The sequence below is a fragment of the Aythya fuligula genome, chromosome 3 (genome assembly GCF_009819795.1).
Source record: "Aythya fuligula isolate bAytFul2 chromosome 3, bAytFul2.pri, whole genome shotgun sequence".
NCBI classification, from domain to species: domain Eukaryota; kingdom Metazoa; phylum Chordata; class Aves; order Anseriformes; family Anatidae; genus Aythya; species Aythya fuligula.
In genome coordinates, this window is record NC_045561.1 from 91,702,297 (window position 1) to 91,728,447 (window position 26,151).

Consider the following 26,151-nt stretch of genomic DNA (forward strand, 5'->3'; position numbering starts at 1 on the left):
ATTCTTTTCCTAAATAGATCATCTGCAGCAGTCATGCCTTCCCATTGTGTGCAAGAGCCCAATGAACTCCACCGGAACATTCAGAATGAGAATACTAATTACATTGGCTGCTGGAGGCTGTGGAGAGGCCCTCAGACATGGTGAGAGAAGAGATGAGCAGACTGAGGCAGCAGAAAGACATGGGCTTTGGTTGAAGTTACTGCAGAGCTCTTTAGAGTTTGCACCAGATCAAGCTAAGCATGTGCTTATGCCACTGCATTGAAGAGGAAGACACAGGTTCAGGAGTCCTACTTTTGCCCTACGGTGTCATCTATATATTTTCCCTTTCACTGCCTCTGCCAAAAAAGGTTCCTTGTCAGTGTGAATGCTCAATTGAAATACAATGTGTAGTCTACAGAAAATAGCTCTAGCAGGGAAATGGTGGAAGCAACATGTGAAAAATGCAGAACTCCCTTAGTATGTCAGGTTTCCGTGGATATAGTGATAGTCTCTTCCCAGGACTTCTTTTGCCATCGAGGAAATGCCACAAAATCTTCATGTTCTTTTGATTTAGTCCATGTTAGAATAAAATTAATGACACCTTGGAGGTTCCTGTTTCTCTCCTTCAATGGAAAATGAGAGCAACACAAGAGTCTGATATATGACTGCTATGTGTGTTAGGTGAGATGAACAACATAATTAACAACACCAAAAGATTGAAGAACACAATCTAGCAGTTAGGAGATAATAGCCTTTGCTACATACACCAGCAATATCAGAAACATTTTACTTTGTAAATGTTAAAGGCTGATGAAAAACTTGAGTGATTTATGTACAGCAGCCTGTTCCTTACTTTAGATCTTACTTCACAGATCTCTTCCTGTGATCTCAGTGAAGCTTTTAATCATACCAAGCATGATTAAAAGCCTTTCATTGAATGCTGGTGTTCATTCTCCTCCTTTTTCAAATGCTATGTCTACCTACCTCATTTTTTTGTAGAGTTGTGGAACTCTATATCTCCTTTCCCTGGAACACAGGAGACTTCTCTATAGTTATCAGAACACTGTTTTTCCCAACTTTCCTTTAATTAATGGCTCCAAAGTCTAAATCTTCAAGCCACGGCTTTTTTTTTTTTTATTCCTTTCCCTTTTTTTTTTTTTCTATCACCTTTCTTACATCAACCACTATGCCTGGTACGCTGTCATAATATAGCTGTCCTGGTTTCAGTTAGAAACCCCGTGCCACCCTGTGGTTTTACTTACGAGACCATGGAGAGGACATGAGAAAATGGGATGGAAAATCTACCACGACCCTAGAGGCACGGGTACGTGAGTTGCAAAAGAAAACAATCAAGAAAAAGGGATTCTCTGAAAAGGTTGCTGCTCCAACTTCCAGCAGACAGTCCTTCAAACACAGAAACGAAGAAGATTCTGACCAGGATTAGGGGAGCCCTGCCTCCAGCCAGGGGGAGGAAAGGGACAATCGAATTTATTGGACTGTGTGGATTCAATGGCCTGGCACATCAGACGCACAGAAGTATAAGGCTTTAGTAGACACCGGTGCACAATGTACTATAATGCCATCGAGCTATAAAGGACCAGAGCCCATCTATATTTGTGGAGTGACAGGGGGATCTCAGCAGTTGACTGTATTGGAGGCTGAAGTGAGTCTGACTGGGAATGAGTGGGAAAAGCACCGCATTGTGACTGGCCCGGATGCTCCGTGTATCCTTGGCATAGACTATCTTAGAAGAGGATATTGCAAGAACCCAAAAGGGTTCCGGTGGGCTTTTGGTATAGCTGCCTTAGAGACAGAGGGCATTAAACAATTATCTACCTTGCCTGGTCTCTCAGAGGACCCCTCTGTTGTGGGGTTGCTGAGGGTTGAAGAACAGCAAGTGCCAATCGCTACCACAACTGTGCACCGGAGGCAATATCGCACTAACCGGGACTCCCTGATTCCCATCCATAAGCTAATTCGTCAATTGGAGAGCCAAGGAGTGATCAGCAAGACTCATTCACCTTTCAATAGTCCCATATGGCCAGTGCGAAAGTCTAATGGCAAGTGGAGACTAACAGTGGACTATCGTGGCCTGAACGAAGTGACGCCACCACTGAGTGCTGCAGTGCCGGACATGCTGGAACTTCAGTACGAACTTGAATCGAAGGCAGCCAAGTGGTACGCCACAATTGATATCGCTAATGCATTTTTCTCCATCCCTCTAGCAGCAGAGTGCAGGCCACAATTTGCCTTCACTTGGAGGGGAGTCCAATATACTTGGAATTGGCTGCCCCAGGGGTGGAAACACAGCCCTACCATTTGCCAAGGGCTGATCCAGTCTGCGCTAGAGCAGGGGGAAACTCCTGAACACCTGCAGTACATCGATGACATTATTGTGTGGGGTGATACAGCAGAGGAAGTTTTCGAGAAAGGGAAGAAAATAGTCCAAATCCTTCTGAAAGCCGGTTTTGCCATAAAACAAAATAAAGTCAAAGGACCTGCACGAGAGATCCAGTTTTTAGGAATAAAATGGCAAGATGGACGTCGTCAAATCCCAATGGATGTGATCAACAAAATAACAGCTATGTCTCCACCAACTAACAAAAAAGAAACACAGACTTTCCTAGGTGTTGTGGGGTTTTGGAGAATGCACATCCCAAATTACAGTCTGATTGTAAACCCGCTCTACCAAGTAACCCGTAAGAAGAATGAGTTTGAATGGGGCCCTGAACAACGACAAGCCTTTGAACAAATCAAGCAGGAAGTAGTCCATGCAGTAGTCCTTGGGCCAGTTCGAACAGGACCAGATGTAAAGAATGTGCTCTACACTGCAGCCGGGGAGAACGGCCCCACCTGGAGCCTCTGGCAGAAAGAACCTGGGGAAACTCGAGGTCGGCCCATGGCGTTTTGGAGCCAGGGATACAGAGGGTCTGAGGCCCGCTATACTCCAACTGAAAAGGAGATATTGGCAGCATATGAAGGAGTTCGATCTGCTTCGGAGGTGGTCGGTACTGAAGTGCAGCTCCTCCTAGCACCCCGATTGCCGGTACTAGGCTGGATGTTCAAGGGAAGGGTCTCTTCTACGCATCATGCAACTGATGCTACATGGAGCAAGTGGGTTGCACTGATTACTCAGCGGGCTCGAATAGGAAACCCCAGTCGCCCAGGAATATTGGAAGTGATTATGGACTGGCCAGAAGGCAAATACTTTGGGATATCATCATCAGAGGAGGTGGGTCGTGCTGAAGAAGCCCCACTGTACAACCAGTTACCAGAGAATGAAAAGAAATATGCCCTGTTCACTGATGGGTCCTGTCGTATTGTGGGGAAGCATCGGAGATGGAAGGCTGCTGTATGGAGTCCTACACGACGAGTTGCAGACGCTGCTGAGGGAGAAGGTGAATCGAGTCAGTTTGCAGAAGTGAAAGCCATTCAGCTGGCTTTAGACATTGCTGAACGAGAAAAATGGCCAGTTCTCTATCTCTACACCGATTCATGGATGGTAGCAAATGCCCTGTGGGGATGGTTACAGCAATGGAAGCAAAACAACTGACGGCGTAGGGGCAAACCCATCTGGGCTGCTGCATTGTGGCAAGATATTGCTGCTCGGGTAGAGAACCTGGCTGTGAAAGTATGCCACGTAGATGCTCATGTGCCCAAGAATCGGGCTACTGAAGAACATCAAAACAACCAGCAGGTGGATCAGGCTGCTAAGATTGAAGTAGCTCAGGTGGACCTGGATTGGCAGCATAAAGGTGAATTATTTATAGCCCGATGGGCCCATGACACCTCAGGCCATCAAGGTAGAGATGCAACATACAGATGGGCTCGTGATCGAGGGGTGGACCTGACCATGGACGCTATAGCACAGGTTATTCATGACTGTGAAACATGTGCTGCAATCAAGCAAGCCAAACAGTCAAAGCCTCTTTGGTATGGAGGACGATGGCTGAAATATAAATATGGAGAGGCCTGGCAGATTGATTACATCACACTCCCTCAAACTCGCAATGGCAAGCGCCACGTACTTACAATGGTGGAAGCAACCACCGGATGGCTGGAAACATATCCTGTGCCTCATGCCACCGCCCGGAACACTATCCTGGGCCTTGAAAAGCAAGTCCTATGGCGACATGGTACCCCAGAAAGAATAGAGTCAGACAATGGAACTCATTTCCAAAACAACCTTATAGACACTTGGGCCAAAGAACATGGTATTGAGTGGGTGTATCACATCCCCTATCATGCACCAGCCTCCGGGAAAGCTGAACGATACAACGGAATGGTAAAGACTACATTAAAAGCAATGGGCGCTGGGACATTCAAAAATTGGGATACGCATTTGGCAAAGGCCACCTGGTTAGTCAATACTAGGGGATCTGCCAACCGAGCTGGACCTGCCCAATCAAACCTGTTACGTACTGTAGATGGGGATAAAGTTCCTGTAGTGCATGTAAGAAATATGCTGGGTAAAAACAGTCTGGGCTACTCCTGCCTCAGGAAAAGGCAAACCTATTCGTGGAATTGTTTTTGCTCAGGGACCTGGATACACTTGGTGGGTGATGCAAAAGAACGGAGAGGTCCGGTGTGTACCTCAAGGAGATTTAATACTGGGTGAGAATAGCCCATGAACTGAATTGTACCATGTTAATTACTATATAATACTGTATGTTATCACTACCATGACTACTATAGGTAACTAATTAGAATGTATGGAAAAGAGTGTAACCTGAGCATGACATAAATGGTATGGAATAAGGGGTGGATAGATGTCCTGGTTTCAGTTAGAACAGAAGTTTCAGATAGAACAGAATTAATTTTCTTCCTAGTAGCTGGTGGAATGCTGTGTTTTGGCTTAGGATGAGAAGAGTGCTGATAACACCCCGATGTTTTAATTGTTGCAGAGCAGTGCTTATACCAAGCCAAGGACATCTCAGCCTTTTGCTCTGTCCTGCCAACAGGCAGGCTGGGGGTGCAGTAAGAGCTGGGAGGGGACAGACCCAGGACAGGTGACCCAAACTAGCCAAAGGGGTATTCCATACCATCTGACATCATGCTAAACAATATATAGGGGTGGCTAGCCGGGGGGAGGGGGCCGGACTGCTCGGGGTTAGGCTGGGCATCGATCAGCGGGTGGTGAGCAATTGCATTGTGCATCACTTGTTTGTACATATTATTATTATTATTATTTTCCTATTATCACCATTGTATTATTATTATTATTATTATTATTATTATTATTATTATTGTTATTGTTATTGTTATTGTTATTGTTATTATTATTACGTTTGTTATTATTATTTTCCTGTCTTATTAAACTGTCTTTATCTCAACTCACGGGCTTCACTTTCCATTTCTCTCCCCCGTCCCAGAGAGGGAGGGGGAGGGTGAGCGAACGGCTGCGTGGTGTTTAGCTGCCGGCCGGGTTAAACCACGACAATAGCTTCACTTTAATCATATTTACTTTTATTTTTAACTGTTATAACTTTTTTTTTACAGTCTTCCAACAACAACAACAAAATATATAAATGATAAATAATGTATCCAGCTATTCTATTATTAAAAAAAAAATAAAATTCAACTTCATTTTCAAAAATCTTTATTGGAATCTCTTAGTCTTTCCTTATTACATGGCATAGAAAAAAAGAAGAGAAGAGAAGAGAAGAGAAGAGAAGAGAAGAGAAGAGAAGAGAAGAGAAGAGAAGAGAAGAGAAGAGAAGAGAAGAGAAGAGAAGAGAAGAGAAGAGAAGAGAAGAGAAGAGAAGAGAAGAGAAGAGAAGAGAAGAGAAGAGAAGAGAAGAGAAGAGAAGAGAAGAGAAGAGAAGAGAAGAGAAGAGAAGAGAAGAGAAGAGAAGAGAAGAGAAGAGAAGAGAAGAGAAGAGAAGAGAAGAGAGGAGAAGAGAAGAGAAGAGAAGAGAAGAGAAGAGAAGAGAAGAGAAGAGAAGAGAAGAGAAGAGAAGAGAAGAGAAGAGAAGAGAAGAGAAGAGAAGAGAAGAGAAGAGAAGAGAAGAGGAAGGGAAGGGAAGGGAAGGGAAGGGAAGGGAAGGGAAGGGGAAGGGAAGGGAAGGGAAGGGAAGGGAAGGGAAGGGAAGGGAAGGGAAGGGAAGGGAAGGGAAGGGAAGGGAAGGGAAGGGAAGGGAAGGGAAGGGAAGGGAAGGGAAGGGAAGGGAAGGGAAGGGAAGGGAAGGGAAGGGAAGGGAAGGGAAGGGAAGGGAAGGGAAGGGAAGGGAAGGGAAGGGAAGGGAAGGGAAGGGAAGGGAAGGGAAGGGAAGGGAAGGGAAGGGAAGGGAAGGGAAGGGAAGGGAAGGGAAGGGAAGGGAAGGGAAGGGAAGGGAAGGGAAGGGAAGGGAAGGGAAGGGAAGGGAAGGGAAGGGAAGGGAAGGGAAGGGAAGGGAAGGGAAGGGAAGGGAAGGGAAGGGAAGGGAGGGAAGGAGGGTGGGAGGGAAGGAGGGTGGGAGGGAGGGAGGGAGGGAGGGAGGGAGGGAGGAAGGAAGGAAGGAAGGAAGGAAGGAAGGAAGGAAGGAAGGAAGGAAGGCAGGGAGGGAGGGAGGGAGGGAGGGAGAAGAGACCAGCATTATCTCTGTTTCAACAACAAAGAATTGGGTCATTAACAATACAAAAAATAGAGATTGTCAAATTAATATACCATCTCTTAAATATGATTTATTGTATATTTTATATAGATACGTGTATGGATATGTTTTGAAAGCACTTTCTGGACGTCCACAAGTCTCTTGTCTGACACATTCTATGTGCAATTTATCTGAGCTAAACTATATTGATGCCATGACAGATACAACTTGCACATACACCACAAAAACAGAACTGAAAATGTTGATATTTTCTGACTTCTTATGCATTAGTGTTTGATATTTTTTTTCTTTTTTCTATTTTTTTTCTTTTTTCTATTTGTCCAACTCCTAAAAATCTTTCTATAGAAAATTCTAGTCTTCTGATAAAACCTTCTTTTTATTAGTTTCCTTTTAGAGACACCCATAGCATAGTGATCTTTGAGCCCTTGGACTAAATTTACTCCAACACTTAAAATGATTCAAGTACTGTCTGTTGGGCTGTAGCCAGCTGGCATCCATAAGCAAAATACTCCCACCTTCCCCCCATGTAGGGTGTCTACATGGAAAGGTTGCTAATCCTCTATACTATATTTAAGACTGTGAAAAATTTAACAGGAAGAACAAACATATAACCAATGTTTAGGCCTGGGCTCTAGTGCTGTTTATCTTACTGATAAGCTATAATCTTAGTATGCAGAAACTGCAGCTTGAAAAACACTGCCTTATACAACTGCATTTCTTAATACTCAACACAGGAAAACCGCCACTTGAAAAGAAGATCTACAACCTGCACATTTTCTGGGTATTTGAAAAAAAAAAATCACTGTTTTCTGACACTGAAGAGTCAGAAATCAGAAACTGTCTGACAGTCAGGGTCAGTACACCTGTGAGCTGTGCATGCTACCTGTTCAAAGGAAAAGAATTGAAAAACACACAGTGTGTATGAAACCTATCACTACAGTGAGAATTACTGTGAATACTTTTTCTCTGCTGATTTTTCAAGCCTGCTCATGTTTTTTTTACTTATGTATTTGGGGGAATGGTTCTAAAAGACGGGAGATTTAGATTAGATGTTAGGAGGAAATTTTTCACTCAGAGGGTGGTGAGGCACTGGAACAAGTTGCCCAGAGAGGTTGTGGATATCCCATTCATGGAGGTGTTCAAGACCAGATTAGATAAGGCCCTGGGTGACCTGATCTCATGGGTGGCATTCCTGACCATGGCAGTTGGGTTGGAGATTGATCTTTGAGGTCTCTTCCAACCCAGGCCATTCTATGATTCTGTGATCTCTGCTGTCTCTACATTCCCAACAAGACAGTTAAATAGATTGCTAGGTTCTCCCAGAAAACACATTTGAAAAATTAGGGCTGGGCTTTTGTATTGTTTCAGTAATTGCTTTTTCGATACATGATTATGTAGTGCATGCCTGTTTTCAGTAGAGTGCACAGATCAGCTTGTCCACTGAACACAGTAGCTATGAAAGGGGGTATTCTTACAGCACACTCAAACTGATGTTTCTTCCTGGGTTTTCTGCAAAGCATCATGAAGTATAAATACCAAGGTATTTATTATTCTGAGATGGAGGTGGGCTGCACCTAAAAGTATTCCTAGGTCCCAAATTTTAAATACAGCATAAATGTGTGTTGTCTCTAATGGTATACAGCTCATGGGAAATTAAAGCTAAAAATCCCCTTTAGGAAGATTTATGGAATGTGCTGTTCTAAAAGAGAAACTGGCTTAAGCAATACTATAAAATGAGCATTACAGTAGAATGATTTTAAAGTTACAGCTTCCAACAATAGGGTCAGATTCTCTTTTACATGAATGCTCTTACACTCCTTTTCACTAGTGTAAAAGGAGTCTTAAACCAGGAATTATCTCATGCTAAGACTTCTTTCTTTATCTGAGGAATCCACTGAGACATATGTATAAATAAGAATTAAGTCTTATTCTGTATTCAGACTACCAAGGAATTAATAGGCTATTCTCAATGTCGGCATTTGGTTAGTACCACTGTATCTATCTTACCCAGTTCTTTGAAAATTGATTCAGTTATGTCCAGCTTGGTTGACTCCATCATTCCCACCTGCCACCATTTTTGTGCAATTCCATTTTTGTGGAGTTTAGGGCAGAACAATTTCTCTCTGTCTCACTCATCAGAAGGCTCTGTCATTTCTACATCAGACTTGATCACCACCGAGATGTCCCCCACTTTCAGCTTACTGCCATCACCTACTTGAGACTGAGGATTTTTATTCTGAGTGTATTTAATCAGGACAGGCCCAAGAGAAGAGTGTAATGGCCTCCCACATTCCATATGACAATTTCACTGGGTATGTTCTGAGTTCTAAAGCCTAGCTCATCAGCCTTTCTCACTGATGGCAATCAACGTTTTTCTCTCTCATCTATTTGACTGTGGAATCAGACGCTGCAGCAGCAATGAAGGGGCGAATCCACCTCCAGAAGCAATCTAAAGACCCTGGTCCATTAAGCCAACAAGCTTGATTTGTAGTCCAAGAAAGCTGTGCTAGTATGTAGTGTATATGCAGATTTCAGAGTCTTGTCACAGAAAGAGAAGCAGAGCTGGCTAAACACTGTTTTTAAGAGACCTAGATGCTAACGTATCTGGTTTATCTCAATAGAACATGAAGACCAGCGTTTCTGATTCAGCTAAGGCTTATCTTTCAGAAAGGCATCTAACTTTCATTTAAACAATTTTCAAGTATCTAGAAAACTTTTTCAGTTGTTTAGTGATGACTCACTGTAAAAAAATCATGTTTCATTTCTAGTCTTAATTGGCCTATACTCCACATTCAGGCTGTAGATCTCTAATGCCTTTGATAGATTAAACTTCTCTCAAGTGCTGAAAGAATCTGTTCTGTAAAAGCATTTCTAGGCCATAATCAGGTCACTTCTTAACCTTCATTTTGTTAAGCTAAATCAACTCGGTCCGTTTAGTATCTCATTGTAAAAGCTTTTTTTTTTTTTTTTTTTTTTTTTTTTTTTTTTTTTTTCCCACACACAACTTCTGTCATTCTTATAGCTCTTTTTTAAGCCCTTTCCAATACATCAACACTGCTTTTAGACAAGTTCATGAAATGGAACACAGTATAGGTCTTACTAATACCATAGACAATCAAAAATAGTTCTGTAATTCCATTTCTTGTTCATCTTTTTATTTATTTAAGTATTGCATTTCTTTCTTAGCCACTACTTCACACTATAGAATTAGTAAAATCTAGTGCAATTTCTGCTGCTTAGGGGATGTTTTGGGCCAAAATCCATGTTGGATATAACCACTTTCACCATTGCAGAAAGCCTTAAAATCTTCAGCAGTCAACCACAGCACATAACACTTTAAAATATGAGCCTATTTTATATATGATTGCCTGCACAAATACAAGGAATAATTACCATGTGACCACACCAGGAATTATTTAAAATGATAAATAGATTTAATATTCAAAATTTGAGTAGGAAATTGATAAAATGCTTTTTTTTTTTTCTTTCTAGAAGAAAAATAAGTGATTTTTTTAAATTATTAAAGTATTATTTGACTTCTTTGCATCATATTCAGTCATATTAGTCACATAGTGATATTGAACACTCAGTTAACTGATCCGTGCATGACTTAATGAGTCAGATTTATATCACAGAGATGTTTAATTAAAATATGATTAATGACCATTGCTATGCTACCACAAAGATAAAGTCTCATAGTCCAAATTTAGCTTTCTTTCCTTTCCTTTTCTTCCTTCCTTCCTTCCTTCCTTCCTTCCTTCCTTCCTTCCTTCCTTCCTTCCTTCCTTCCTTCCTTCCTTCCTTCCTTCCTTCCTTCCTTCCTTCCTTCCTTCCTTCCCTCTATCGTATGGTTTTCCTATAAGTATTCATTGACCAGGCAAAACATTCCTTAATATCAGAAAATATAAAAATCATGGACCACCTCCTTGTAACAGCACCACTAGTGATATCTTGGCATTTGTCATCAGAAAATGATTTTTATTTTCCTTATTTTATTTCATGTTTAGTTGGAGAGAGCAATGGGTGTTGTATGGTGCTACAATGCATCTATTTAAGTTTTCAAGCTGAACTATTGACTGTTTCAGTGATTTGTCTGGCAAAACTCTGGATGGGGCAGAAGTGACTTATTTCCTCTGTGGGCTAGCAGCAGTCATTGTCTTCACAAGGTTGATGCTAGGGTGTTGGTACTTCAGATAGGCAGTGATGGGCAGGGATACCCAACTTAGCTCTAAGCAAGTTAACTCAAGAAGTTAACACAATCCAAGTGTTACACAAGCACATCTGGAAGCTGTATTTTGCCACCCTGCTGCAGTAAGATTACATCTGAGCTAACTTAAAGCTAGAATGGACGTATCTATTGTGGTCTGTATTGCAGGCATACCCCAGTGACTCATTTAATTTTTTAATCTAAGAAAAAAAAGTGAGATTTGAGCTGGAAGCTTCTAGCTTTGCTGTCTGAATAAATTATAATAGAAGAGGCTTGTAAGAATCAACTTGTAACATACCACACTTTGATGACAGGATCCTAAAATTTCTTAAAAACATATATTTATAATATCTTCTTGCTCATCTTGAGTCAATACCACTATCCCATGGTGAAAAATAAAAACAAAAATTTGTTTGCTTTTCCATCACTGACATCCTCTATTTAGGTCTGAACAAAATTCATTAAAGTTCCTATTTTTCTGCTGATAGCTCCAGTATCAAGGGAAAATACTATTTTTTTTTTTTCATATCAGTTCATGCTTTATTAGGTTATTTCACTTGTCTCTTATTTTTATGTTTCTTTCACAAGGGATAATTTGCAGGCTTCTCTGTACTCTTTTGTGAGAGACAGATTGATTTGTTTGTGTTCAGAACCAAAGGCATAAGCAGACCTTGCTTCTGGATAAAGAAACATCAGCAGCACAAAAGACAATATTTTGACAGATTATTTAAAAGCTTCTAATGTTAGGGCAACAACAAAAACAAAACAAAACAAAATACCTTTTTTGTATCAGATTCTTAACCATGTGAGGTAGAAATATACACCTGAAAGTCTGTAACCAACAGGAGCAATAAAAATGTTTAGTACGGTATTTTTTTTCTTAATATTCAGAGCAAATTATAAGATACCGAGGTGATAAGGTGATGAGGTGATGAGTGACAAGGAGCTGAGAGAATTCTAGCTCTCCTTTTGACACTGGCTTGGGAGGGATATGTGCTCTTAGTCACCCCTAGGCGGGTAGCAATACTACAGCTCCACCACCACTCCATTCAAGGATTGACTGCATTGGTCCTTCACATCACTGTTTGCATGCCATTTTGCCACTTTCAAGGACAAAGCAATGCTGCAAAATATTGCCATGTATTGCAATATATGCAAAATATTACCACAGGTATCCACCTGAGGAAGAAAAGAATCTTCAAGGCAAATATCTGCTCCACATGATAGCCAGAAAAATCATTGTATCTTACAAATAAAATGGGATGGTGATGCCAGATCTGTACCCATCCATTTCCTGCTCCAATTACATTGAGAACAGTAGCCTTACACAAAGAAAGCAGGCAGAGGGATTTGACATACAGAGAAGTATTGAAATGGTACTGCAGAACTATGGAGTTACAAAGTACCATATTCTTACCGTATCACTCTGCCAGCTAGCATTACTGTTGAAAGATTTATCTTTCACAATATTTGCAATGGAAGGAACATATCTGTAATTATACTAATCATATATGAAGCTGTTTGAAAAAGAGGGCAATTTACTGAGGGCTCTTTCAGATTGCTGTCCTTAGGATTTATTTTGTCAAGGGCACTTAAAGCTTCTGGTGAGCTCATTTTTAGTCTTTATACAAATCTAAATAAATCACACAGATCCAGGAGACACTACTAGTTTTTCATGCCAAATCCCTATCCTTTTGGATTACACAGCAACTTTATAAAAGGTGGTGGGGCTTGTCCAGGTCACAGGTGTTGCAGAATTTGTCTAATTAAAGGTCCATTTGCTAGCAATTGTGAATGAAGAATGTTGTTCTGCAGCTTTATTTCTCTCTAAACTATATCATGAATATCTCCTTCCACTAAAGACCTCCACTGTGAACAGTATGTTTGTCTAGATATTCAATTATTTCAGCAACCACTGCAACAAGTATGTGCCATATATATGTATATTTAATATTTATGTAAAGTAACAATGCACTTTGTGGGTATAAAAATTATTGTTTCTAGAGAAAGAAAATTTTCACTCCAGCTCTAGAAGATGCATCTTATTTAACTTCCAAAACTGGTAGATAAAAATGTGGATTTTGGAAAAGCTGTGCTATGGATTCAGGCTGAAGATCCGCTTTAGGAGTAGCTTGTATCCTTGGTAATAACCCCATAACAACCCAGTCACGTTCTGTAAAGCTGAACTGAAGAATGATAACCATTATGATAAGGGCCAAAATGTTATTCTTAACACAAAGGATTTAGAAGCTGATATAGTCCCTCTAAGCCAACCAATGAGCCTGACAAGGAAGCAATAGGTGACCTCTGTCTGCCTGTTAAGTATGGTGATACAATCCATAGCCTCTGATTCAGATCTGTGGTTAAACCTGTAGCTATGACACAACATGTGAATTTCTTCTGAAAAATAACTTCACAGAACCTCACGCACATAATGCAGACTGCTCAACCCTTATTTGCAGAACTGGTTGTCAGTTTAGTATTATTGATAATAGCTTTTGCTGGTTCAGCTTCTAAGGGACTACAGGCTATTTTCTGCTTGGTAGTTATTCTTCAACATTGCAAACTAATATGATAATGTTTTCTGTAAGTTTATTTGTGTCTAAACAAGATATCAGAAACAGAAATGCATTTAGTCTTTCTTTATGGAATGACTTCAAACACTTACCCTATTTAAGAAAAGGAAAACAAAACAAAACAACAACAACAACAAAAAGATGTAAGGAAACAGGTTAGCTTATCTGGGTGAATTTTATAGCACATGACCGAAACACCATCTGAATGAATCATGGTTGTTCTATTGCACAGTAAACTTCAGACTGGGTCTGTAGAGGATTGAAGGGTATGAGGTTCAAGTGTCCAGGATTTGTCAGTAGGGGGCTGCAGGGTGGCCTCTGTGAGGAGAGGCTGGGACTGTCCCTTGCTGGACACAGCTTGTTTCAGCTGTCTCCAACCGCCCCACTGCAGGGCACGGCTGGGCCCAGAAGCCAAGATGGCAGCACCTCTGGGGAAGTTCTTTTTAAAAAAGGGGAGAAAAAGCCTGACAGACAGAGGAGGAGGGGACAAAAAGAGTGAAAAATATAAGAGGAGAAGGAGGGGAGAAATTGCTGTAGGCACCAGAGTACAGATTGCCCCACAACCCATGGAGAAGACCATGGTGCAGCAGATATATGCACTGCAGCCCAAACAAGGACCCAACACCAGGGCAGGTGGATATCTCCTGAAGGAACTGCATCCATGGAGAATCCACACTGGAGCAAGGGGAAAGCATGAGAGGAAAGGAGCAGCAATGAGGAACTGCTGTACGTTGCCCATATTCTGCCCTTCATGTGCCGCTCAGGAGTCTGGATTGAAGAAGTGCAGCTAGGCTTGGGAAAATGGAGAGGAGTCACTGCTTTGATTTTTGTACTTTTTTTTTTTTTTTTTAATTTTATTTGGCAATAAATCATTTTTCCTCAAGTTGAGTCTGTTTTACATATTGGCAAGTGAGCCTCCTGTCTCTATCTCGATGCATGTGCTTTTTCATTGCATTTTATCCCTTGTCCGGTTGAGGAGAGCAGTGTGGTGGGCATCTGGCAGCCAGCCAAGGTTAACCCACCAGGGGAAAAAGCAATTTTTTTATATATATATATTTTTGATGATAAGATTGTTGCTAGAAAAAATCATAAACGCCGCCAGGTTATTTCCACAGTCTTGTTTAGAGCTTGAACATCACTAAACATGTACCCATCATTCATGCCCTGATCAAATCATATAGTTCATCTGAAATATTTAACACAGAAGCTCACCGTACAATTTCTAGTGTTATGTCCAAAATGAGTTTTTTGTTTTCTCCTAGACTACATCCCCAGACAAATCTATGATCCTTGACCCAATACTGCTCTGGGATCTGCTGGTGAACAAACTCTTGCCTGTTGTATGGGCTGTACTGGACCTAGACACTCAGGAGGGGGAAAAAACGTTTTCTTCATCTGTCTCTTTTTATTTATTTATTTATTTATTTATTTATTTATTTATTTATTTATTTATTTTTCTTCAGATTCTAGTGGCAGAAAGGCAGTATTTCTTCTTCAGTTTGGACTGAAGTTGATCCCTGATCCCTGAGTGGCATTGCTATTGCCACTGTTGTGTCATAAGTGCTTCCTGTTTTTTTTTTTTTTTTTTTTTTTTTTCCTTTTTTTTTTTCCCCCTTATAAATTGTGTTGAGGCTCATCCACAGCTTCTCAGCTTTTCTGGTGCTTCCAGCAACTGTATTTTTATAGTATCTTCTGTTTTCATCCAGCTACTATCACATCTTTTATAAATTGTGCTTTGAGCATGAAGAAAGTAGAATTTGAAGTAAATGCAGTTATGGCATGCTTAGGCAAGAGGAAAACACTAATGCACTTATTTGGCTTTGATTTGCTGTCTAGCTTATTAGGTTCAAGTCCCTTTTGTTTCTGGCTACATGAGTTTGAGAAGACCTCATAAAGCTTTCAAGCAACTAAAGATGTGTCTATACATATATATAAAACAGGAAATTAAAGATCTCAAAAGACCAGTGAATCAGGACAGTCTGAAACTTTATAACTGCACTGTACAAGATGATTGTCACCTGATGTTTGTCACCAAGGTTTATTTCTTACTCATTATCTGTCATAATTGATATATATTCAGGCAATCTTACCCTTAAACTCATGATCAGTGTACCGTAATGGTGCTGTGCATTCAGACCTGCATGCAGAGCAGCAATCAGTCCTCATGCAGAAGCTGGTAACAAAGGCCACAGCACCTAATGGTTGTAGTCCTCAATTCTGGAGTAGCCAGGCTGGAGCACTCTTCAGCGAGGGAGGTCATCACTGAAATGTGTGACTTTTTTCTAACTGTTTAAGCTCTTTAAATTTTGGTGCTTTAAGCCTTTCCCCAAAGAATATGGGAGGATCTCAACTGCTTCCACCAAAGTTTGTTGTATTTTTCATATAGGTACTTCATTTTGGTTTCTTTCCCATTTATTCTGCAAGAGTTTTCTGACTTTAACAGACCTCTTTCCTGCATGCTCTTCATCCTTTTTTTCTTGCTGATTTTACTACTTGAACGTGTTTTGATGTTCCCTTTGCTGTATTGTGCAATGAAGACAAAAGTCCTTGTTGATCCCTTTTTGGTTAGATGATGTTTATATATTTAGGGTTTTATATTTAGCTGTGTTACGCAATGCTTGTTGCTAGTTTAATCTTAGTAACATTACTGTGCTGGAAATGCTTATGCTCTGCTTCTTGTTATTCTATTTTATGGTGATTATTTCTGAGTTCCAGGTAAGTAATGTTAGTTATCTCACTTAGCATGCTTCTGCCTGCAATACTCACTTCAGCTGGCTAAAAGATCTCCATAGTCTTACATATTTACCTTTTCTCTACCTACTTATTCTCTTACTGATATAGCACCTTTCAGATTTCACACAGCATTTTCTGGACAATCAATGGTTCTGAATTCAATCTGCCTGACATTACATAAGGATAAGGAAAGAACTACCTATGAGGTCTACTTATGTCTCCTAAAATAATTGCCTTTTTTCAAGTTCAAAGGAATGAAAGAATGACTCATACAAAAATATGCTGAAATAGTAAAAGTAAGCCTGGTAACGAACACTATCTATGTATATACATGTACATATATATATGATAGAAAAGTGCATTTGTTATGTTTTATTACATTTATCATTGTATCAGTATATACATAGTATATATAGTATATATACTATATCAGTATATATCACTATATACAGTATATACATAGTATATATCAGTATATACAGTATATACGCCCCTGAGCCTTCTCTTCTCCAGGCTGAACGAGCCCAGCTCCCTCAGCTGCTCCTTGGAGAACAAGTCCTACGAGGAGCAGCTGAGGGAGCTGGGCTTGTTCAGCCTGGAGAAGAGGCGGCTCAGGGGCGACCTTATCGCTCTCTATAGGTACCTCAAAGGAGGCTGTAGTGAGGTGGGGGTTGGCCTGTTCTCCCACGTGCCTGGTGACAGGACGAGGGGGAATGGGCTTAAGTTGAGCCAGGGGAGTTTTAGGTTAGATGTTAGAAAGAACTTCTTTACCGAAAGGGTTGTTAGGCATTGGAACAGGCTGCCCAGGGAAGTGGTGGAGTCACCATCCCTGGAAGTCTTTAAAAGACGTTTAGATGTAGAGCTTAGGGATATGGTTTAGTGGGGACTGTTAGCGTTAGGTCAGAGGTTGGACTCGATGATCTTGAGGTCTCTTCCAACCTAGAAAATTCTGTGATTCTGTCATTCAGTACTACAAATCAGCATTATTTTTGCTAATACACAAAATCAGTAATTACTTACTATTCATTAGTAATTAGAGTAATAATACTATTATCAGTAAAAATAATAAACTGATACTGACAGGATTAGAACAAAGTTCAGGGATAAGAAAGCTGGAAATGAAATAAGCAGAGCTTTTGCTCTGCTTCTGCTTTTATGTGCATTATAGAGTTTCCTCCATATTTCAGGAACTATTTAGATTATTCTTATGGGACCAAAACAGAATAGAAATGAGGTGAGTTGCATTGAAGTCTAGATTCAAGTTCCATCAGGAAAGGGGATTCTCTTTAAACCAAAGTTCAAAGATGGTTTTAAGGCCTTTGGCATGTTCTACAGCATGACAAATTTTCATACCTGCTCATCTTTTGGGAAATGCACATTTAGTTGCTTTCTCTTGTCACAATTTTATTTTTCTTCAAATTTCGTAAATAACATGCTTCATAATAGTGCAGACAAATTTGTGAGGCATCGATTTTTTTAAAGTTAACATTGTAATTGAGTTTTGCAGCTAGTTCTTTGATGATAATCATTCCCTCATTAAGTGATGTGTAATGTGATGTATGGCTCTTGCACAGCCCTTTCACTTTACATCATGGAACCATGAACATCGAGTGAGGCATACAGAACATGGTAAGTGAAGATAACTGAAGGTGAAATTTGCAAAATTTGTAGTGTCATGTTAAACACTCTGCTGTACTGAAACTTTTTTCCAGCAACACATACTTTGTAAAAGGTGAATGTTATAAGCACAGCTGATTAAAGGCAGGGTTCAATAGGCTTTTTGTTGTTGTTGTTTTGTTTTGTTTAATGTAGCTTTTGTGTAGTGCAATACATCTTTTATAAAATACCCTGTAGGAAAAGAGTATTCACTCAAAGAAACATGAATTTCGTCCTTTCTTCATTTTAAGGGCAATGAAACATTTCACATCTGCCCAGAATTAGCCCTAAATACTAGATTCTGGTTATTTTTCATCTTTCCTGTTCAAATTGTACCACTGAGCAGCACAGAGCAGCAGATTTGTGAGTCAAAGCACAGAGAAAAGTTCAGTGACAAGAGTATTATATTTACTGCTGTTTCTGGGACAACCAGACTAGAGAAAGGGATTCTGCACTCTTGTCTGTTCCAGGAATTTTTTTTTTTTTTTTTTTTTTTTTTTTTTTTTCACTGTTTATTATTCAGTGATTAATATAGAGAAATGGGTAGAAGAATTTCCCATCTTTCTCTCATACGTCAAATGTTATTCCTGTCAGGTGGCATAATGTTTGCATTCTTGGATATGAAGTTAAGTCACATCAGCAGGCTCAGTACAGGGCACATATACATTGATGCCACTGCTAACTGTGTTTTTCATAAAAGTTGTTGGTGCAACACCTTAAAATGTCTTGATGTGTTCTATGTATATCATGATCACCTTTATTGCATTTTGGGACTTGGGCAAAAGTATTGATTTCCTGACTTTCAAAATCCAGTTTAGGCAGAAAGCCTGTTGGTAGGGTATTTGATTGGGACAGTTCTGGCAAATCAGTAATACTACAAGCATTAGTATTTTCAGGTCATACAGAAAGGAACTTCTCTGTCTATCATATTAAATGGAAGCTGAACAGAAGGATTTTTAGGGTGGCATTTTTTAATTTTTCCTGCTCTGGATTGTTCCTGTACTGTAATCAGACATATGGCATTCTTTCTATTGCATAATTATCCCCAACTAAAATAAGTCACAGTCCTGAGACAGACACTGTAGCAGAATACAGTACCTCAATCTATCTATGTAAGATTTATCATCTGGTTATTCATCCAAATCCCTATGTAAATATGTGTGTCATACACAGGACAGGACACAGAGAGCAATATTGGGAAGCTTCCAAGTGTGCTGCAGTCATTTGTAGTACGTTTAGACAGGGAACAGTATGATAATTTGAGGACCTCTTATTACTGATGACCTTTAAATGGATCAGACTTGACTGACATTTAACAACCACAAATGATAAATCCGTGGATCAGTGAAACTTTAGTACATATAGCAGAGCCCTCTTTCCATTTACTTCGGGGAAGGCCACTTATTGCTGCATCCAGCTCTTTGCATAGGCAGAACACTATTCTGGCACTGTAAAAAGATAATGTTGTTATGCTTCATATTCTTATGTATTTTAGAGTCTTAGGTCTCTAAGACTCTTGGCCACATCAGCAACAAGGGGCTGACAGCCGTTTTGTGTCTATCATTATTCTATTCCTTTTTTTTTTTTTTTTTGGGGGGGGGAAGGGAGTGAAGGGGAGGGAAATGTAAGTCTCCATAATATTAAATGCTGATAAAGTCATCCATATGATCATAAATTTACTTACACAGCTCCTGTGGATTCACATTGATAATGTGTAGACCCAGAAAGATTTACAGGTCATCGCACTTCACCACTGTGAGTTTAATTTGATCAAAACCTTTTTTCTAAAAAAAATCAAATCTTTGATTTGAAGACAACGACAACAACAACAGAAGAATTTAACACTTGGCATTTTATATGAGAAGCTTTACATACTCATTATTCAAAGCATGTTTCTTAATTCCCCCCTCCCCCCCCCCCCCCCCCCCCCCCCCCCCCCCCCCCCCCTTTTTTTTTTTCTTCTTTTTCTTTTCCTTTGTGGCTTCAACTGCTAGAATTTGGTTCTTGTTATGCCTTTTCCTCATAGGATAATAAGATTTCAGAACCTGACCTTTTCTCTATATAAAGTTATATGCACAATGTAATCTAGTCATCTCCTTCTCCAGTTCTTCTCAGACACAGACAAAAAGATTTTTTAAAGTATCGTGCTTTAAAACCATTTAATCATTTCTAAAACATTACTATTTCTCCTTTTTTTATTTTTTTTTATATTTATATTTATATTTTTATATTAGCTACACTGATACATACAGTTGTGCTCTATTCTTGGACCCCAGTATTCTATTTTTATTCTAAATAATTATAACTATTCTTTTGTTTTTGATAAAGTTTTATGGTGAGATCACATGCAGAGTTATTTGGTCACACCCTTTATATGCTATAAACTGTTGTTTCTAGATGTGTTACTGCAAGTATGGCAACATTAAACTACTAAAATGCACCTTCATCATAAACCAGACAGTCCATATAATTCTGTGCATCAACTCTTTTTTCCAATATTATTTATCATTCCTCTAGCTTTTCATGCCACTCCTTTATCAGAAGTTATTTCACATTTCTTCATTATTTCAGATGACTTGTAATTATTGGGCAGCAATGTATCTTTTATTAATTCCAGTATAACTTAAGAATAAACATTTGAGGGCAAATCCCTGTTACATTCTTTTCTCAGTCTGCCAGGTAAATCTCAACCCTCCCAGTATTCTGTTGGTAGTACATGGTTCAATTTTTTCTTTATTTTTTCCCCCTTTATTTATTTATTTATTTATTTTATTTTTTAATTTTATTTTTTAATTTTATTTTTATTCTTTCTTTCTTTCTTTCTTTCTTTCTTTCTTTCTTTCTTTCTTTCTTTCTTTCTTTCTTTCTTTCTTTCTTTTTAAATCAGAAATCGGACTATGAAGCAGTACTAAACTGAACAGAAATATGAAATGGAATATTGCCAAATCATTCTGACTACATAGATATCTTGGCTGAGATAGACCTATATTGCTGCAAATGAATAGAATGGCTATCAGTTTAGCTAAACAATTTGGAATTGAAAGGAAGAAGATGAGTGTGATGCTGGGTGGAGCTAATAATTCCTATGCAGGCTTAACTGCTACTGTCATGTCTCATTAAAGTGTGCAAGATAGGTTTTCTTTGTGTCTGTCTACTATGAAAATAACATTCAGAATAAAATGGTGAGTGTACTGCTAGTAATAGATGCAAGCTTCTGTGATGTCTTGCAGTTACAAGACATGGACTATGTTAACATACTATTTGTATATATTTCTCTGTATATCTCTGTAGAAATTATTTTGGAAAGCCAAGAGAAATATTCAAAATAAAGAAAATCAGGAATGTAAATCAGAATCATTTGTATCCAATTTTTTTATTATTTTTGTGGAACCAAGACGTAATATGCTAGTAGACTGTACATAAGTGATGGAACAGAAGATAACATGTTAATGACAGCTGAGCCAACACTTCCTTCAACTTGATGCAATATATTTCTTCTGGTATTACCATGGTTAATTCTAGAATAGCTAATAGGCCTTGTGCTTAGAGCCCAGGCTGCCAGACATAATATGTAAACTTCCAGGAGATGTTTATGTATTATTAATTCATTTCAGATTCTTCCCTGACAGTCACCATCACAGTATCATTTGGCTATAAAATATCACTTCAGATTAATAGAGAACAATTGAAGCATACTTCATATTAAAAGAAGTTATGATATTTTTCTTTATGATACGCGGATGAGATTTTAATATGTTCCAGATACTGCCCAGAGCTCTGAAGAATGATTTATCAAACTGGTAACATTAAACTGAATAGTAAGGGAGAGGGAGGAGACAGAAACATCATGATACTACCTTAAAATGTTCAGCTAGGAGCATACTCGGTTCACCAGTCCTATTGTTTAAATGCTCTCCACAAAAGTAGCAAAATGTGGACCCTGCACTGTGTCCCTTTACTGCAATAGATAGTGTACAATAATGCAGTACTCAATGAGCATCTTAGTCTCCTGCTGGACTGAGGAACTAAGCCAAAAACACTTCATAGTTATTTGTAGGGAACTCTGACCACAGCATTCCCAAAACACAAAATACTCATATTTCCCATTCCTATGAAATATTGAAAATAGCAGACAACATGCCTCAAACTGTGCTCAGAAAGGAAAATCACTTATAGGCTGCAATTTTTGATTCACTAACTTTTCACATTTCCATTCTGGATGTAGAAAAGAGGTCCCAATAATATTTTTATTTTCTAATATTTTCAAAGTATTCACCCAAAACATAGTGCCTTGGAGAGTCTTGTCTATAAATTAAAAACATATGCAATCTATGTCAGACTCAGATATCTTTTTAGAGAATAAATTTTCATTCCTTTTCATTAAAAAATGAACTGAATATATCACTGCCTTGGCAGGCCCAATAAATGAAAGTGATGGTTGGAAAGTACCACTGGAAGTCATCTAGTTCAACCTGCCGCTTGAAGAGTAGGACCATTTGCTAAACCAAAGAGAGAGGTGCTGTGCTATCAGGGGGCTAAACTTGCGGCCTTGGAGCACAAATGTGAATCACTGAGATGACTGGAAGTAGAATATAGATGAATACAGATGCAATACAGAATACTGAATACAGAAACACGCAAAACCAGAGGACACAAAATCCCAGTATCCTGACCATATTCAGTCATCCTTTACTCTGTGATCTACTCAGTAGACTCTGAGGATTATAACTTCTTTGACATCAACTCAATCTTCACAAAAATCTCCGGAAGGACCAAGAAGCGATGAAGAAAGTTCGTGTAAAATAGATCCCAGCCTATCTTGGATGCACACATATTTAGCCCCCCTATTAATTTTGGTGCTTAGTAGCAGTGAAGAAAGATTATAGTCAGGACAAATAAAACAACTCTTGATCATCTAGCATACATTCCCTACTGAAATAATTAATTTGATGTGATAGAAGAAAACCGTGTTTTGATATTCACCTGCTGTATGTTGGAAAATGACAACAATGCAGTTTTCCTTCAGAGATAGACCCTTGACTACTGCACTACTTAACAGACGGCATAAAAAAAAAAAAAAAAAAAAGGTTTAATTATAATTTCAAATTCCACAGTTACCAAAAATTAATGTACAGCAATCATGATACATTAGTACTGGAGCCCCAGAGTATGAGATCCTGCCCTAGTGATTAATACATTGAATAGGAACTGTCCTGTTTAATGGTTCTGTCAAGTACATTAATATAAATACAAATAATAATTTTGAGAGTCTTTGCCAGATAAAGCTTTAAACTATCCCTTGTGTTATACTACTTATTTCAGAGATTATTGACCTAAATCTTCCTTTACTTCTGCATATTTTCTTCCAGAAAAGAAAAGTACTCAAAGGGAGGAAAGAAAAGAATACATATGTATTCAGGTGCAGAGAGACAGCTCACTGTGTAAATAAAGTCACAGAATTAGCAGATCTGATAAGCCTTACCACACTGCATTGCTGAATTTAATTTGAGATTCTCTATTAGACATGTTCTTGTTAATTGTGACAATACCTATTTCTAAAAATTCCCAAATTTAGTGGGAAGATCTAAAAATCTGGCAGTATCTATATGTCCTAGAAAGAGAATCATAGCTCAGTAAAACACAAATTTGAAATAAGGGCTAAGAATAACATTTAATGTTAAAATTAGGCCAGAATATTAAACTAAGTTATACTACTGTTTCTATTCCTGCTTAGCAATAATTGGTTGTACACTGATAAGTATAAAACTCAGACCATTACTGTTAAAAACAAATCGTAGCACCCACATTTTCGGTCAGTTTAATAACTTAGTAATTTCAGCAGCTCCCCCTGTTTATAAAATGCAGATCTAAAGTCAACCTGAGAATTTTAGTGAAAGCATTCTGATGTCAGCACTCGTAGTGGTAAATTCCAAATTTTTCAGAATACTCACTATAAATACCTCTAAAAATACAATTTAGCACAGATAGCAGTTTTAAGAATTATGCTATGTCTATAGACAGTGAAAAGTCCAAATATGATAAGCTGTTCACAAATGGTCATTTTTAATAGCATATGGATACGAGGCAGAATTTAAGAAGTGTATTTTCCTCTACTTTACATAATGTTTATGAGAGTGTAATTAATTTAAATAATTCAAAGTTATATACTTACTTGGAGCTCCAGAATAATGTAACAAAAATGTATCATTGAAAACACTGAGGTTTCTGCCTCACTCTGAAAAGTCTTCTGTAAAGAATATTTTCTATTCAGCTTCTGTGTAGGAAATGATTATTGGATATTCTTTGCAAGGTCTCAGCAATTGAGGAAGTCCCACATTGAAGGTCATAGAGCAAATTGTACAGAGATGGTGACAGATAGACAAAAACAAGGTATATCCAACCATGTCCATCCATCCAGAATTCAGCAGAAGAAGCAAAACAAACCAGAATATAAAGCTTTATGATAGAGAGGATTAAAATCACAATTTCTGCCCTTACATGTTAAAAAGATTCTGATAGCTTATGATTATACTCCACAGCCAGGTGTGGATTTGCATCAGATCAGTAATTTAATAAAGCACTAAAAATTCAATGATAGAGTAGTTACCTTCTGACCATTACTCTCAATTACAGCTCAAACCATCAATTTAAATGACAGCTACTAATGTGTCATTTAAAACTAACAGTTTAGCCAGTGTTTCTCAATTATTCTAGAGATTAATGTTCCCCAAAGGTGCTAGTAATAAGGGGAAAAAAATTTCTTTGGGTACATTACTAGTATTGTTGAAAGCATAATCATATTGAAGAACTCTAAATATAAAACCTTGGTGGATTTTATTATGCCTTCCCTTCCCTTCCCTTCCCTTCCCTTCCCTTCCCTTCCCTTCCCTTCCCTTCCCTTCCCTTCCCTTCCCTTCCCTTCCCTTCCCTTCCCTTCCCTTCCCTTCCCTTCCCTTCCCTTTTTTCCCTTCCTTTTTTTTTTCTTTCTTTTTTTTTTTTTTCTTTTTCTTTTTCTTTTTCTTTTTCTTTTTCTTTTTCTTTTTCTTTTTCTTTTTCTTTTTCTTTTTCTTTTTCTTTTTCTTTTTCTTTTTCTTTCTTTTTCTTCTTCTTTTTCTTCTTCTTTTTCTTCTTTTTCTTTTCCTTTTTCTTTTTCTTTTTCTTTTTCTTTTTCTTTTTCTTTTTCTTTTTCTTTTTCTTTTTCTTTTTCTTTTTCTTTTTCTTTTTCTTTTTCTTTTTCTTTTTCTTTTTCTTTTTCTTTTTCTTTTTCTTTTTCTTTTCTATGACTGTAGCTGCGTAAGAATAGAAAATACCAAATGCTGGTATGTAAATTTCATGGTTTAGAGATAACTTTGATGATTGAGCTTGCACAGAAAATTTGAACACGTCGGTTCTTGTACCACAAGAACCGTATGCCTGAAAACTTAGGACTTAGCAGGTTACAAAATGATTTGTCTTATTAGAACATCTCCAAAATGTTACAGATCAGATGATACTGGGGCACTCACAATAAACCAAGAGGAATGGATTTCTTCATTTCTGGATCATTCTTTCATAGTAAGTGGCATCATGCATGACTCACATGAAGTTCTTTGAAGTACAGTATCAGAACATAAGAATTAGATTTATTTTAGTTTTGACCATCAAAATGTTAGTTGTCTAAATCTAAATTACTCACTGCGCAGATACTTGTACAGTCAATGTACAAGTAATAATAACACATTTTTTTATCTACACATTTCAACATTTCAACAGCAAGTATTTGTATGTCACTTGCACTTATGTAAGAAGTTGCAAAGCTCTGAGCTTTAATAACATCCATCCCAAAAAACTGCTTTAAAATTGCTTAACTATGGTTTTGTATTACTAATAAGAAAAGTATAAACAGCTTCTCTTCAGTACAAATTAACTCAATTGTTAAAACGTCCAGACATGGATATATAGGTAATTGAAACTGACTCAGTAGTGTAGTCTAGTTGGAGACCTTTAGCTTGTGGTTTCTGTCCCTCAGGTGTCAGTACTGGGTCCATTCTTGTTCATCACTGTCGTGGTTCCACTCGAGTGGGCAGCCAAGCTCCACCACAGCCGCTCTCTCACTCCCCCTCCTCAAAGAGGAATGGGGAGAAAATATGTGAAAAGGGCTCAAGGGTTGAGATAAGGATGAGAAAATCACGCAATAATTATTGTAATGGGCAAAACAGACTCAGCATAGGGAGATAGTAAGATTTATTGCTCATTACTAACAAGCTAGAGAAGTGAGAAACAAAGGAAAGAAACCAAAAGCACCTTTCCCCCCCATCCACCCTCTCCCACCTCCTCCCCCTGAGTGGTGCAGGGGAACGGGGGAATGGGGGTTATGGTCAGTCTACAGCGCTTCTTTGTCACTCCTTCTTGGTCACTCTCATCCCCT